Genomic DNA, 17,753 nt, shown 5'->3' with positions numbered 1-17,753 from the left:
GTTACATAGCGCAGAAAATTCAGTTGCGCTTTACAACTGGACACAATGATAAGACAAAACTGGGTAATAACAAACAGTCAGAGGTAGGAATGCCCTGCTTTCAAGCTTACAATCTATTATTAAAGGGATGATAGTGCAACCCTAAATGAAAGCCAACATACTGGCCGCCTAGTAGTTTGGGATGTGGTCAGAATGCCGGATGTTGGTACCCCGGCAATTGAAATCCCAATGCCAGAATCCCAATACCCTTTAGAATCCTGACGCCGAAACTCCGACAGGGCCAGGAGGCCACCGCTTAAGTGTTGTCGGCAGATTAGGTTTATGGCAGGGGAAGGGGGTATGGGGACAGGTTTAGGCACCTCCAGAGGAGTGGTTAGGGTCAGGCACTAAGGGGGAAGGTTAGGGTTAGGCTGCGGGAACACAGAGTTAGGGTTGAGGGGTAGGGGAGATGGGAGAACACCCCACACTCACCCCTGTCGGTGTTTCCATCATAATGATCCCAGCATCGGTATTATGTCGGCCGGATCCTGTGCACCAGCAATTCATATTGACCCTAGTACATATGGGCAATTTACTGCCATACTGTAGCTCACTGGTGCATCACCTCCAGTGTTTCTCCTGTATAAACGTGTGCTACTGAATGAATAAACAACGCTTGCTAATAATCTCTCAGACTGGCCATAAGTAATCCATGGCAGACAGTCCTCGGTAGGCTCCTTTAACATATTTGACTTTAGAAGACATTACTGAGCAGAGATTGTGATGATTACTGCGTCTTATGTATTTGCCATGTGCATGCAACCTACTAGATTACTAGTGTTTTAGGAAACATTATAAATAGACATTTATTTCTTTGTATTCACCTTTTAAACTGTAGAGTTGGTTTATTTATTGCAATATATTGTTAAATACCGCCGCCACAGAAAACTATGGGGACGGCTGCTGCTATAGCTCCTGCATTCTGTATTTTAGCAATACTTAATTCTGCCCTTAAACATATGGAAACAGAGACGGTGCATGCATTACCCTGAGTGTTCACACAAAGGGCCTGATTGTTTATAAGTAGTGATGTGCACCGGTAATTTTTCGGGTTTTGGATTCGGTTCCGCGGCCGTGTTTTGGATTCGGACGCGTTTTGGCAAAACCTGCCTGAAAATTTTTTGACGGATTCGGGTGTTTTTTTTTTAAAAAACCCTCAAAAACAGCTTAAATCATAGAATTTGGGGGTCATTTTGATCCCATAGTATTATTAACCTCACTAACCATAATTTTCACTCATTTCCAGTCTATTCTGAACACCTCACACCTTACAATATTATTTTTAGTCCTAAAATTTGCACCGAGGTCGCTGGATAACTAAGCTAAGCGACCCAAGTGGCCAACACAAACACCTGGCCCATCTAGGAGTGGCATTGCAGTGTCAGACAGGATGGCACTTCAAAAAATAGTCCCCAAACAGCACATGATGCAAAGAAAAAAAGAGGTACACCAAGGTCGCTGGATGGCTAAGCTAAGCGACCCAAGTGGCCGACACAAACACCTGGCCCATCTAGGAGTGGCACTGCAGTGTCAGACAGGATGGCACTTCAAAAAATAGTCCCAAAACAGCACATGATGCAAAGAAAAAAAGAGGTGCACCAAGGTCGCTGGATGGCTAAGCTAAGCGACCCAAGTGGCCGACACAAACACCTAGCCCATCTAGGAGTGGCACTGCAGTGTCAGACAGGACTCTCTTTGAGGATTTGTGATTTAGAAGAACGCACAGTTCTTTGCTGTGCTTTTGCCAGCTTAAGTCTTTTAATTTTTCTAGCGAGAGGATGAGTGCTTCCATCCTCATGTGAATCTGAACCACTATCCATGAACATAGGCCAGGGCCTCAGCCGTTCCTTGCAACTCCGTGTCGTAAATGGCATATTGGCAAGTTTACGCTTCTCATCAGACGCTTTTCATTTTGATTTTTGGGTCATTTTACTGAACTTTTGTTTTTTGGATTTTACATGCTCTCTACTATGACATTGGGCATCGGCCTTGGCAGACGACGTTGATGGCATTTCATCGTCTCGGCCATGACTAGTGGCAGCAGCTTCAGCACGAGGTGGAAGTGGATCTTGATCTTTCCCTATTTTACCCTCCACATTTTTGTTCTCCATTGTTTAATGTGTGGAATTATATGCCAGTAATATATCAATAGCAATGGCCTACTGTACTGTACTGCTATATATATACTGGTGGTCAGCAAAATTCTGCACTGTCCTCCTACTATATACTGCGCACAACTACAATGCAGCACAGGTATGGATGTATAGTATACTTGACGACACAGAGGTAGAGCAATGGACTACTGTACCGTACTGCTATATATATACTGGTGGTCAGCAAAATTCTTCACTGTCCTCCTACTATATACTGCGCACAACTACAATGCAGCACAGGTATGGATGGATAGTATACTTGACGACACAGAGGTAGAGCAATGGACTACTGTACCGTACTGCTATATATATACTGGTGGTCAGCAAAATTCTGCACTGTCCTCCTACTATATACTGCGCACAACTACAATGCAGCACAGGTATGGATGGATAGTATACTTGACGACACAGAGGTAGAGCAATGGACTACTGTACCGTACTGCTATATATATACTGGTGGTCAGCAAAATTCTGCATTGTCCTCCTACTATATACTGCGCACAACTAAAATGCAGCACAGGTATGGATGGATAGTATACTTGACGACACAGAGGTAGAGCAATGGACTACTGTATCGTACTGCTATATATATACTGGTGGTCAGCAAAATTCTGCACTGTCCTCCTACTATGTACTGCGCACAACTAAAATGCAGCACAAGTATGGATGGATAGTATACTTGACGACACAGAGGTAGAGCAATGGACTACTTTACCGTACTGCTATATATATACTGGTGCTCAGCAAAATGCTGCACTGTCCTCCTACTATACAGTATACTGCGCACAACTAAAATGCAGCACAGGTATGGATGGATAGCATACTTGACGACACAGAGGTAGAGCAATGGACTACTGTACCGTACTGCTATATATATACTGGTGGTCAGCAAAATTCTGCACTGTCCGTCTACTATATACTGCGCACAACTACAATGCAGCACAGGTATGGATGGATAGTATACTTGACGACAAAGAGGTAGAGCAATGGACTAATGTACCGTACTGCTATATATATACTGGTGGTCAGCAAAATTCTGCACTGTCCTCCTACTATATACTGCGTACAACTACAATGCAGCACAGATATGGATGGATAGTATACTTGATGACACAGAGGTAGAGCAATGGACTACTGTACCATACTGCTATATATATATACTGGTGGTCAGCAAAATTCTGCACTGTCCTCCTACTGTATACTGTGCACAACTACAATGCAGCACAGGTATGGATGGATAGTATACTTGATGACACAGAGGTAGAGCAATGGACTACTGTACCGTACTGCTATATATATACTGGTGGTCAGCAAAATTCTGCACTGTCGTCCTACTATATACTGCGCACAACTAAAATGCAGCACAGGTATGGATGGATAGTATACTTGACAACACAGAGGTAGAGCAATGGACTACTGTACCGTACTGCTATATATATACTGGTGGTCAGCAAAATTCTGCACTGTCCTCCTACTATATACTACAATGCAGCACAGATATGGAGCGTTTTTCAGGCAGAGAACGTAGATATTTGCAGCACACTGAGTACAGATATTTGTAGCACACTGAACACAGAAACTGAGAGACCGCAGCCACGTCCTCTCGCTATAATCTCCAATGCACCAGTGAAAATGGCGGCGACGCGCGGCTCCTTATATAGAATACGAATCTCGCCAGAATCCGACAGCGGGATGATGACGTTCGGGCGCGCTCGGGTTAACCGAGCAAGGCGGGAAGATCCAAGGCTGCCTCGGAACCGTGTAAAATAGGTGAAGTTCGGGGGGGTTCGTATCTTGATGAACCGAACCCGCTCATCTCTATTTATAAGTAAAGCAAATGATCAAGCAACTGGGCAAAACCATGCTACAATGCAGGTGGGGCAGATATAACATGTGTAGAGAGAGTTACATTTGGATGGGTTATATTGTTTCTGTGCAGGGTAAATACTGGCTGCTTTATTTTCACACTGCAATTTAGATTTCAGTTTGAACACACCCAACCCAAATCTAATTCTCTCTGCACATGTTACATCTGCCCCACCTGCAGTGCAACATGGTTTTGCCCAGTTCCTTGATAATTTGATTTATTAACAAACATGAATCAGGCCCAAAGGTTCTGTTACATACGGCTCAGATGTGATCAGAAATGGAGAGGTAAGATATTAGCGTTCCTGGCCAATGACTTGGAAGTGGTCTGAAGGGAACAGAAAAATATCAGTCTCTAGGGTGTGTCAGTGAAAAACGGCTGCGTTCTCAGAAGCAAAACTGCTTTCATAGAGGCCATGTTCAGACGGGGAAAGTGCAAATGCCATTTTTTTTGTGCGCCGATAGTGGAGTGTCAAGAACCACCTGTGCACAGCATACAGATGCGAAAAGACTGTGGAGGTAATTCAGATCTAATCGCAGCAGCAAATTTGTTGGCTAACGTGCAAAACCATGTTGCATTGCAGGTGGGGCAGATGTAACATGTGCAGAGAGAGTTAAATTTGAGTGGGTTATATTGTTCCTGTGCAGAGTAAATAATACTGCTTTATTCCTACACTGCAATTTACATTTTAGTTTGAACACAACACACCCAAATCTAACTCTCTCTGCACATGTTATATCGAGACAGAGAGAGGGGCAGCAGGGACAGAGGCACCAGGGATGTAGAGACAGAGCAAGGCAGCAGGGACATAGGGACAGAGAGACGCAGCAGGGATGTAGGGACAGAGGGTGAGATGCAGCAGAGACGTAGGGACAGAGGCAGCAGGGATGTAGGGACAGAGGGAGAGAGGCAGCAGGGATGTAGGGACAGAGGTAGTAGGGACAGAGGGAGAGAGGCAGCAGGGATGTAGGGGCAGAGGGAGAGAGGCAGTGGGGAGAGAGGCAGTAGGGAGAGAGGCTGCAGGGACAAAGGGACAGAGAGAGAGGCAGCAGGGACAGAGAGAGAAAGAGAGAGGCAGCAGGGACGTAGGGAGAGAGAGAGGCAGGTAGGACATAGGGACAGAGAGAGAGAGGCAACAGGGACAGAGAGAGGTAGTAGGAACATACAGCAGGGACAGAGTGAAGTAGCAGGGACCTTAGGGACAGAGAGAGAGAGAGAGGTAGCAGGGCCATACAGTAGGGCTAAAGAGAGGGAGCAGAGTAAGATTACCAAACTTCTACGTAAGGAACTGCGGTGCTGCTGATTGCTGAAGTCTTCCAGTCACAGCCAAGCATAGCGGATGCTGTAGAGCAGGCTTGTCCAACCTGCGGCCCTCCAGCTGTTGTGAAACTACAATTCCCAGCATGCCCTGCCACAGTTTTGCTGTCAGGAAATGCTAAAAATGTGGCAGGGCATGCTGGGATATGTAGTTTCACAACAGCTGGAGGGCCGCAGGTTGGACAGGCCTGCTGTAGAGGATTGGGATCCGCAGACTGCTTCTACGTTCCAAAAATAAATAAGACTCGGTGCTTATAGCTTCAGTTAAGTTTTTTCACTTAAATTAAAACATAAGTAAATAAATATTTAAAAAAACATAGATTTTCCAGCAGCTGTTTGAAAAGGGGTACTCACTCAACCCTTTAGGATACAGACAATATAAACACACAAAAAACAGCGCTTCTTTGAAAAAAAAAAATAGTTTTTATTTTTACACAATTAAAAATTAATTCATTGGTTGATTCCAATAAAAATCACATCACAAATACCGGCCAATATAAACAAGAGTCCATAAAAATTACACTGGCATATAATTCCAAGTATCGGCGTTATAAGAATCAATGGGCCTAAATCAAGCAAAGTTCCCAAAATCTATTATTTGGTTAGTCTAATGCTTATTAGCATCATGCAGTTTTTTGCAAGTTGTTAGCGCTAATGGTGGTGTTCCAACGGCTTTAATGCCACCTGCTTTTTTAGTCAAACTGGACTTCACATCAATATTAGTTGGTTAGTGTAGCATAATTTGCTGATTAGTATGTTGTAATATCTTGTATATAATTGCCAGGTAGTAATAGTGCAACAACACAGCTTTGTTATGCTCAAGTCTCCCAGTATGGTGGACGCTGTGGAGGAGGAGCGGTAGTAGGGATCCGCAGCAGCATACTTCCACAGCAGTTTGAAGAGTTGGAGCCAACAATGAGGAGAGGAAAGGAAAGGGCTGGGTGGTGCGACCTGGCAGCTGCTTCTGAAAGCCCAATCAGCAAGCATCCCCGACCAGCGGTCAGTGGCAGCACTGCCGCTCCCTCACACTGAGATGTCAACCCGCAAGACTACTGCATCCCCCTCCTCCTGCCAGGACCCGTGGTGCCAGGACCCCGGCAGCGCAAACTGCTGATAAAGTAGAAATGTAAAGAAAAAAAGTCTGCGGGGTGCGGACATCCTGCCCATCTACTGTTGCTGGCTCCAGTGGCCCTTACCTACTTCTATAGGCCCAGCAAAGACATTGCGGGCGTGGCTTCCCAGTCCCACACTCCCCGCCCACTCCTGGACAGCACAGATCAGAGGTGGGGGCAGATCAGTGGGAGGCTGTTAGAGCTCTCATTTATACCCCTTTCAGACTGACAGAGCCGGGTAACAACCGGGAATGTGTTCCTGGACGCATCCTGAGACACAACCCGGGAATGACCCCTTTCACACTGCACTTAGACCTGGGATCGACCCGGGACAGCCTCGTTTACACTGATACTGGGAAATCCCTGCAAATACATATGTATGTCATTAGAAATTTACATTTTTCTGGCTCACATAGATGAGGTCACAATAGGAAAGCACCTTCAAGAACTGCTTTTTCAGAGTCTTCATTGTATTAACAACTTGCTGTTGTGTAGGGATAATTCCTCTTGCTTCAAGCAGCTTTGCAATGTTCTTATAAACAATAGCATCCTTCACTGTGCCTGTGATCTGTCTCTTTATTTCCTCCTCACCCCTTATGCTGAGCAGCTCTCTGATCTCTTTATCTGTCCAGGTCACCATATTGCCTGTCTCCTCCGCTTCCAGGGCTTCTCCTCCGCTTTCCCGGGCTCTGGATAATGACATCATCTTTTCTGAGCTCAAGAAAGCTGCAATGAGAGGCCTTTTAACAGTCCCGTGTACTGAATACCGGGTAGGGCCCATTCACACTACACTGCATCCCGGGTCGATTCCGGATTCAACCCAAGTCGAGACCTGTCGGGGATATTGTTCCTGTATCCTTTCACACTGAGCAATTTCCGGGGTTGATGCACGTTCATGTGCAATAACCCGGGAAATATTTGTCAGTCTGGAAGGGGTATTAGTAATTCAGGTGGAATGTCCAGTATGGACACGCCACAGGTTACACTCCCCTGGCCGGCTGCGCCCCCCTCTGACAGACCTATCACGGCGCCCAGGGCAAGTACCCTGCTCGCCATACTCTAGATACGCCTCTGGATTTTGCCGCTGCAATCAGATCTGAAGTAAGGGGGGTACACACGGAGAGATCCATGCTTTAATTCTAAGCTATCTGACTAGGTCCCGCGCTTCGCTATCGCCGGCTCTAGATTTTGTATGCATCTGGGTGAAATGAGCATCCCCCCCTTCCCTCCCCCCTCGCTCAGCACACATCGCGCTGAGTGCAGAGCGGGGGAGAGGTGTGCTAAGCGGTCAGTGCTAGATTGCTCAGCACACATCTCCCCCGTGTGTACGGGGCTGTAGGCCCTGAATCTCAGAGCTTGCACAATCAGGTGCAATTTGGTACACAAGGGAGGGCATTTGCATATTATTGCAGCCGTGATTCAAGCAACAGGTGCTAGAGCAGCTGCAGCACCTCTGAATCAGGCGCTATAAGTATTTGTGCACCAGTAATCCATTCTTCCTCTTTGGTTATGACCGCCCTGTGTCTTTGAGCTGAAATGATAAAACTATGGCATGTTATTGATGTATCTTGTTCCTGAACAGTATCTGCTCTTGTTCATCCTCCGTTGTCTCTGTAAATAGATGTACCTCAGCCCCTTGAATATCCTGTCACTCGTCTGCTCTCGGGCGCGGTCTCAAGGCAAAAACCCACAGGAAGTATATTAACAATATGAGTGTAAGAAGCAGCCAAAAGTGACTTGCAGAGAAGACGCAAGCTGAAGGGAAATTGGCCGTTTGAGGTGACTGGTAAGTGCCTTGCATTGTCTTATACTGCCTCTAATTATAACATTGCTGTATTATTTCTGGCTCCTATAGCAGTCAGGTGCTCTGCACGGTTCTCTGAGCATCGTGCCACTACAGTACTTATTTTTACTTATCTATCTGTTCATTTCTTGTAAACTGAATGGGTTCACATGGTAAACTGGGTAACCTACCTGTTTGTGTGCAAGCATTGTGTATGTATGCAACTGACTGTCCCTGCAATGATGTCTGTTTTATGTGCATTCATAATAGTATGGAGTAAGCATGAAGTATGTCTCTCCGGACACCATGTGCAAATGTCTGCCATGTGTACCCTTGTATTTCTATTACTGTGGTCATGGGAAAAATCTATGTATATCAGTGGAAGTGTGACAGTGTTGCTATTCCTAAACTAGGCTGACCATATTATCCCTTTAACCTGGGACACTCATGAATTACACAGGTTCTGTGGCTGCTTAAAATCAGGTGAAATTCAGGCTTGTAGTCAGCCAGCCACCGAACCTGTGTAATTTATGAGTGTCCCAGGTTAAAGGGATAATATGGTCAGCTTACTTAAGTATGTCACTAAGTAGTTATGTAAGTGTTGCATGACACGCACATGCATCTATGTTATTGTAAAGGCATGTATTTAATTGTGTGCATCAGCAAACATGTTTTAATGCTGCGCTCCTCTAAATATATATGTATGTTAGCTAGAGCCGCCCTGGACAATTTGGTGCCCTAGGCATCCTAGGCAAGATTTTAGCTGGTGCCCCCTTTCCTCACTGGTGGCTACGGCAGATGTGGCCATATTGCTGGGAGGGGTGATGTGGTTGTAAAGCGCAACGGAATATGCTGCGCTATATAAGAAACTGTTAATAAATAAATGTGTTCTATCGTCGGTTCCTCTGCTCTGTCCTTTTCTTCATTGACCGGTGAGCGGTGCTGAAAAAACACTGACCATAACACCGCTACTGAGAGGTGGTGCCTGCTGGTGTGTTCTTCTGGTAATTTGTGCTAGGCATCGTGGGGGCAAGTAACCGTGCCTGCTGTATGCCCCCTATGAGCAATAGCACCCTAGTCATTCGTCTATATGGGCTATGACCAGGGCTAGCTCTGTCTGTTAGTGTGTGCGTGACATGTTACTGTATATGTTAGTAGGGCCGTAGCTAGGAGTTGACCAGGATGGCTCTCACCAGTGGCGCTGGTCAAAAGGGGACACCAGCTGACCCAGCCTGCCAATTCCCTAGGGGGCTGGTCTGCTACCCTGATGGCTCATTCTAAACCTTTATTATTATTTACTACATTGAACTTCAATTGCTCTGTTCATTGCTGTCTGGATTCTTGACAATCAGAGTGATAGATCTTAGCTGCGTATATTTTCAAAGATATGGTTAAGCTACGTCAAGGCTTCTATAATACTGGTGGTCATTTAATTGCTTACTGTTATGCTACATGATAACAGCGCATACAATAATATATCTAAATTGAGAGCCAACTCATCTTGAGTCACCCCTAGATCCTCCAAATGGCACTACAAGAACCAGCATTCCATCCAAATGCTGGTCCCTCCAGTATCAGAGAAGCCTTTACGCGGCCTGGTGACTTAAACATGTCTTTTAAAATATATGCAACTAAGATCTCTGAATTTTTTTATCATCTCACGTTAAAATCTTATTGCTGTTACTTTTTGGTGTGCTGGGGGATTTTTTTTCTATTTCTTGTTTAGAATAACCGCTCCCTTTCTTGCACCTGAGAAATATTTAGTAATATTAATCATTAATTGAACAGCTGACCACAGTCTGTGAGGCATGGACCTGCACCCTTCAGTCAGCCTACTTGGGATATGGCTGCAATCACCCCCTGGCCTGTCCACGCATCTCAGTAGGGTGTGAAAGGCTGAAAGCAGACTAAAAGAGAGCCATTGCTGCATTCAGTTGCTCTTTTCCACCCACCAAGTGAGATCATGGGTACTTTGAACCTGCCCTATGTTTGTATATGTATAACGAGGCATATATCCATGGTTTTCAATTCTAGATTATTTTAATAAAGAATAATTTAACAATAGCTGTTTATTTTGGTAAAATATCAAAACTTTTTTTGTAAAGACCATTAAATAATAGAAAAAAAGGAAACAAGAATCAGAAAAAATAAGTGGGTTGTTTTCCCCCCATAGTTACCTTGCTATAGACAGAACGGGAGGCAATCATTTTGCTGGCTGTTGGGATCCCAACAGTGAGGATACCATTGCCGGAATCCCGACAGCCGACAATGCCGACAGCCGAGTCACACTCGTGGTACCATCACTTGATGCGCACCCCCCGGCATTCTGGCAGGCAGGATGCCACTGTAGGGATACTGACAGCCGGCATTCCGCCCGCCGGAATTACATATGTATTCCGTCAGAACAATCCTGGAGAATTCCCTAAAATGTATTTATCTAGTTCTCCTGAGTACAGCAATGTCAAATATGTGTACTCTTATATTTTTATTTTGGTATTTTTTAACAAGAAGAGACTATTAGGAGTCAGAGGGGGCAATTTGCAACAGTCGGGAAGGCATGTCGCAGCAATGTATCATTGCCCAATTTAGATGTGTGCGAGAAAATGAAGATTGTTTACCCTAATAAGCGGTCATGTGTGCAGCCAGACATTGCAGGGGAACATGGCAGACTATTGAATTGCCCCAGCATTTGGGAGCTGTGTAAACTAATCCAAGCGAGGAGGAACTGGAGGAATGGTGATAGTGATAGCATTCCTATGCTTTTGTATTGTACAGTGTGGTATTCTGATGGAAAAGTTTGAGGTTATTCTCAGATGGTTTGTCACTGTGGGGTCCCCATCATAAACACACACACACACACACACACACACACCGCCAGAATGTATTAATACTAGAGATGAGCGGGTTCGGTTCCTCGGAAACCGAACCCCCCCCCCCGAACTTCACCCATTTTACACGGGTCCGAGGCATACTCGGATTCTCCTGTATGGCTCGGTTAACCCGAGCGCGCCCGAACGTCATCATCCCGCTGTCGGATTCTCGCGAGATTCGGATTCTATATAAGAAGCCGCGCGTCGCCGCCATTTTTCACTCGTGCATTGGAAATGATAGTGAGAGGACGTGGCTGGCGTCCTCTCACTTTGTTTGAGGGGGCTGCATATCTTTATTCTGGGGACCAGCAGTATTATAGGAGGAGTACAGTGCAGAGTTTTGCTGACCAGTGACCACCAGTATTATACGTTGTCTGCCTGAAAAACGCTCCATATCTGTGCTCAGTGTGCTGCATATATCTGTGCTCACACTGCTTTATTGTGGGGACTGGGGACCAGCAGTATTATATAGGAGGAGTACAGTGCAGAGTTTTGCTGACCAGTGACCACCAGTATACGTTGTCTGCCTGAAAAACGCTCCATATCTGTGCTCAGTGTGCTGCATATATCTGTGCTCACTGCTTTATTGTGGGGACTGGGGACCAGCAGTATTATATAGGAGGAGTACAGTGCAGAGTTTTGCTGACCAGTGACCACCAGTACACGTTGTCTGCCTGAAAAACGCTCCATTAAACCTCATATAGTCTGAGGATTGTCCGTAACATAAACCATAACATCTTAACACTTAATTATAATAAATAAAGACACGGAGACTTGAATTTGGCAGAAAATGTTAGCTATTTTTTTAAGTGAACCATTAACTGTGGATAATTAAACTAAAGTATGGTGGCCAGAAAGAACAGCTAAAACAACCCTATCCCATAAACAAACTATCTTTTAAAAAACTGACCTTCCAACAAACAATAGGTATCCGCTCAACCTCCATCCTGACTACCCACCCATGAAGGTGATGAGGCTGCCACCCGAGAAGGCGGTCCAGCAGATGTAAAACCAGTCAGCGAAGGAGAGCACATCTAAAAATCAACCACCAAACGACCTCCAATCCACTCTTTAATACAACAAATGTTAACTTGCCGTTCTTTCCCGCCACCACCAAACCGTGACAACCCACATCACGAAAATAGCCAACGCAACAGCATAAAACAAACACCACCAGTAGTGCGGGAGGGTGGGACGACAAAAGCAGAAGAGGCTGACCCAGCCCCTTCACCAGGCTTAAGAACCCTTTCCACCTACCCCCAACATTCATTCCTATTGGCTAATCATAAACTCCCATAATGCCTTACCGTCCTGCCTCCCAGACTAGCTGAGGTTTAACCCACTCCTCTCCTATTCTGTCAATTCGTTCTCCTAAACTTCATATAGTCTGAGGATTGTCCGAAACATAAACCATAACATCTTAACACTTAATTATAATAAAGACACGGAGACTTGAATTTGGCAGAAAATGTTAGCTATTTATTAAGTGAACCATTAACTGTGGATAATTAAAGTAAAGTATGGTGGCCAGAAAGAACGGCTAAAACAACCCTATCCCATAAACAAACTATCTTATAAAAAACTGACGTAAACCTTCCAACAAACAATACGTATCCGCTCAACCTCCATCCTGACTACCCACCCGTGAAGGTGATGAGGCTGCTACCCGAGAAGGCGGTCCAGCAGATGTAAAACCAGTCAGCGAAGGAGAGCGCACCTAAAAATCAACCACCAAACGACCTCCAATCCACTCTTTCCCGCCAACAGCGAAGTTCTGCTCCACAGAAACTACGCACTGCCACCATACCCCTAACCCACCGAACCAACCACCGAAAACAGATCCTCCAGAAATATAGATAGTCCCTGTCCTGTCAAGTGCACCCCATCAGGTCCAAACAAGTAGAAGTACCGGAACTTGATCCGCTGGTGCCAAACTACCGCACCGCCATGGGCCACCACAAACTTAGCAACCGTGGCATTCACTTTCCGGCGAGCCATATTGATTGCCCGACAAACCACCACTCCACGCCAACACAACCGCGGCACTATACAAGACCAGATAAGCCTACAGCCTGGCCAAGCGCCCGTAATCACTTGCAAATCCTGAGTAATGGGCAATCGAAGATTCACTGCCTTCCTCTTACCCAGGTCGTTCTCTCCTAAGTGAATCACCAACAGCTTGGGGATGCCAAACCGCCGAACCTGCTCTATAAGCCTCGCTTTCAGGTCATGCCAAAGCATACCCCGAACACCTATCCACCGTACGTCATCCGATCCAACAAAGCAAGGAGCCCCTTCCACAGCCAGAAACTCGGCTGCCCAATAAACATAGGAGTGACCAAATCACCCACACACCACACACATCCTCCCGCCAACCTATAAAGGGAAAGACAGATAAACAAATGTGAATATGTGAGGTAAAACCAAACCCAGCCCAGAACAGGAACCAACTGCCAAAAAGAAAAATTGAATAGAGGACTATAACTTTCCTCTTGGACAAGCTTCAGGCCAATCGAAGCAACAGAAAGAAACAAAAGGAAAAGCAAAATAATAAAAAGGGGGAGGGAAGGGGGGGGGGTTAGAGTTGGAGGGTGGGGGGTGTAGGGACACACAGGATAACTCGGCTGGAGGTGAAACGTAAAAACCTGCTGAGGAACTTGTAATTAGATGCCAATTAGCCGAATTGAATGAATTAAGCCAAATCAGTTCGTCAGTTCAGGCAAAAAATTGCGAAGCACTCCAGACCCCCACTGCCAGCAGTGGCGAGTAGCTAGCCATCCGAGTAGGGAGGACAGGGGAGACAAACAAAACAGCACGAACACACTGAACTGAAACACATAACGCAGTAAACGAACAACATGTTAGTAGCAACAAACTCGCTTACGCAACAGCGGGCCGCATGTAACGCTTATAAGCCGCCGACTTCCAGCGGCCCAAAGCCTTAATTTCGTCCACAGCACGCCCTGCAGATGCTGCGGAAGTGGCGGCCCCGATTCTAAAGGAATGTGAACCAAAGTCCCGAGGGGAGAGGCCCAAACTGGACAGACAGCGCCACATCATCCATGTAAATTGGTACTTCGTCAATGGCGACCCATCGTAATGTAGCAACCAAGACCCCTCAGACAAGGGCCTCCGCATACCGACTAGCCAATGCCACCGGACAACAGTCCTCACCACCCGATGGTGCCAAAGAGATCCAATGACCTCTACCCATCTGATCAGTTTTGGAGCGGCGCAGCCTGCACAGCACGGACCCATGACAACGTCCGCGCGCCGCATCATGGCCTCGGACTTCTTAGAAGCCGCAACCAGCTCAGAAACCCTGAACGCGCCATGGAAAAAGCCAGCTGAAACCGGAGCGCTTCAAAACGGGAGTCCGCCACCCCTGCCACCAAGAGGGAAGAAAGCAGGGACGCATCAATAGGGCGCCGACCATCAGGAGGGACCGGTGCCGAGCGCGCCCAACCTCTAAGCGCCCTCGCCAGCAGGAAACCCTTCGTAAAATCCGGCATACCCTTCAATTTAGAATAAAAGGATATCCCGGCGAGGTATCGAGACACCACGGCCCTCGATCTCCCCGTTACGAAGAGTTGCCAAACGAAGTCTAGAAACAAGCTCTGACCCCTCTTACCTCTAGGCCCTTGGTCACGGGAAAAGTCTTCCCACTCCTTCCAGGCCCGACGGTATCCAGCGAGAGTGGACAGAGCCAAAGACAGCTCTGCTAGCCCTTCCAATCCGCCATGATGTCCTGCCAAACATAAGAAGCGCAGGGCAAACCTGCCGAGAATCAGCCTCCAGGGCCAGCAAACGGAACCTATCCCACTGCCCCCTGGACAATGCATCGGCGATCCCATTATCAACCCCGGGGACGTGTTGAGCCCTAAACAGAATATTGCAGCGCATACAAGTCAGCACGAGTCGCGACAACACCCGAATGACCCGGAGGGCCTTAGCTCTTTGGTTGTTAACCGCGTGCACGACCCCTAAGTTATCGCAGCGGAAGAGAATACTGCGATCGCGAAGGCGCTCTCCCCAAACCTCCAAGTCCACCATGATGGGAAAAAGCTCCAGCAACAACAGGTCGCCGGTCAGCCCCTCCCACGACCAAGACTCGGGCCATGAGGCCGCGCACCAAGCCCCGTCTAGGTAACAACCGAACCCCGACGAGCCCGCTGCATCCGTAAACAACTGCAGGTCGAAACTGTCAACGAGCAGGGCCATCCAGATCAGCACACCATTGAAATCCGCCAGAAACGAAACCCACATAGCGAGGTCCCGCCTAATCTCAGCCGAGAAACGGACAAAATGGTGCGGCCTGGACAACCCAGCCGTGGACCGTTCCAACTTCCGACAAAAAACCCGGCCCATGGGAATCACCCGACAGGCAAAGTTCAACAGGCCTAGGAGGGATTGAGCCTCCCGCAACGTCACCTTACGCCGCTCCGAGCACTGCGCAATGGACTCCCGAAGCTTCGCAACCTTGTCCTGAGGCAGCCGGCAAGCCCCCGCGACCGTATCGATCTCGATACCTAAAATGGACAAACAGGAGAGGGGCCCCTCCGTCTTGTCCTCAGCCACAGGGACGCCAAAATGCCCCAACAAGGCACGCAGCGAAAACCGCAGGAAACCACAGCGAGGAGAACCCGCGGGCCCCACGCACAAAAAATCATCCAGGTAATGTGCAATCCCGCTACCCCTGCAAGAAAACTCCACACACCAATGTAAAAAGGTGCTGAACTTTTCAAAAAAGGCACACGAAACCGAACACCCCATAGGCAGACACTTGTCTACAAAGTATTCCTCCCCGACGCGGAAACCCATGAATCGAAACGACTCCGGGTGCAAAGGGGAGCAAGCGAAAAGCCGATTCAACATCCAGTTTAGCCATGAGGGCCCTGGGGCCACAGCCCCGAACCATGTCCAAAGCATCCTCAAAGGACTGATATACCACCGAACAATATTTCGGCAAAATTGCATCGTTCACCGAGGACCCAGATGGATAAGACAAATGTTGAATGAGCCAGAACTTACCCGGAGCCTTTTTGGGCACGACCCCCACCGGGGAAATAATCAAATCCTCGACAGGCAGCAGCGCAAAGGGGCCCGCCATTCTCCCCAGGCGAACCTCCTGCTCAAACTTTTCCCGAAGCACGTCGGGGAAATCCCGAGCAGACTGCAGGTTCCTGGCGGCCCGAACCAAAACCTCCCCCCACCACTGGTAAACGAAAACCCAACGCAAAACCCTCCCGCAGAAATTTTGCGTCGTCTGTGTTTGGGTACCACCCCGACCATTTTAGCATGGCCCCCAAACGAACCGGGGTCGGCGCCCTAACTAGCGGCAAGCCCCTCCGTTGTTTTTCCGGCTGGGCCCGCGGCCGCCCTGGCACCCGGTCGCCCCCCGCGGAAGCAATTGGAAGCAGGGTGGGATCCGTTACATCGTAAGCAAAGGTGGCGAAAACGACACCGTTGCCAGAGGGGGCACGTGGAATTGTTGAATGCGAAACACTTCCCCTTCGCCGGCGCCTGCTGCGGAGAACGGGCCGCGGTCCAAGGGCGGTGCGGCGGAGCCTCAACCGCGGGCTGAAACTGACTCGCCACCGTGGCCTGCGCCACAGCCGCCCCCTTAGTCACCATCTTCATATCCTGCGCTCGCGTGACCCGAAGCCATACCTCCACATCTTTGCATCCGAAGTCAATGATGTGCAGGCAGTCGTGCTTCTGACGAAATTGCTTGTCATAATGCAGCCACGAATCGTCCTTAGACTGACGCTGTATGTCATGCACGAGGTGGATATACCTGATAACGTTCATGTGTTCATCAGGGCGATCCTCCAAGTAGCACGCCGCGAAGACACAGAAACCCGCCAACCAGTTGTCATACGAGCAGAAGGCCTCCGCCCCAATACCGCCCTTCGCAAGCGCTTCCTTACCTTCCCTCTTGGTGTCCTCTGTCAACGTAAAAAGGTTGACGTATTCCCCCCGTCTAATCTTCCTCCTGCAACTCTCACGCAACCCTCGCAAGACTGCCGTGCACTCGCAGCGAACCACGCCCGGCAAATTACGCCTCCTCCTTTCCCGACGGGAACTACTACTACTCTCCCGAGACCGTTTAGGTGCCGCGCCTCACGCCGCGCATACTTGATAGCCCTCTTCCTAGCCTTTGCGGTGCTACTAACCGCAGACTGGCACGACGAAGAAGAAGATCTACTTGATGTACTGCCGTACGAGGAAGAAAAGGACCCCAGCGACATAGCAACTGTATCGGCGTCCCACTCACCGGCAGGCCCGCCTACGGAAGGCGAAACGTCGGCCACGACTGGCTCCTCGTCCTGATCGCCATCCGGATCCGCACCTGAAAAAGAAGGGACAACCGCCACAGGAGCCGAAGCCCCCCCGGCGGGAATGAAAGCAGACACCCCTGCGGGCGATGGGGTAGCGCTAGACTGCGACACGCCTGTAGAAACTGCGCCATGGCGGGGCCAGAAGCACCTGGGAGAACGGCCGCGTCGACCAAAGCGGGAACCACGGAAACGCCACCCGGAGACACAGTTGACAAAAATGGCGCAAATGCCGCCGTCATGGCCGACATTGCCGCCGCAATGGTGGAGAGAT

At 48.1% G+C, this 17,753-nt stretch overlaps 1 long non-coding RNA gene across 2 annotated transcripts in view; it reads left to right on the top strand.

The window, feature by feature from the left end:
- The window catches only part of LOC135054993 (uncharacterized), an 84,032-nt gene that overhangs the window by 15,512 nt on the left and 50,767 nt on the right, over positions 1 to 17,753 (top strand). The window contains exon 2 of one of the 2 annotated variants that reach the window (XR_010243610.1): positions 8,110 to 8,274. This is a non-coding gene — a long non-coding RNA (uncharacterized LOC135054993). Of the gene's footprint in view, positions 1 to 7,988; positions 8,275 to 17,753 lie in introns of those variants that run through there. The other variant, XR_010243609.1, reaches the window with a different exon arrangement.

This window comes from Pseudophryne corroboree, chromosome 3 (genome assembly GCF_028390025.1).
Source record: "Pseudophryne corroboree isolate aPseCor3 chromosome 3, aPseCor3.hap2, whole genome shotgun sequence".
In the NCBI taxonomy this organism is placed as follows: domain Eukaryota; kingdom Metazoa; phylum Chordata; class Amphibia; order Anura; family Myobatrachidae; genus Pseudophryne; species Pseudophryne corroboree.
Note: the sequence above shows the minus strand (reverse complement) of the source record. Positions and strands in the feature narration are given on the sequence as shown.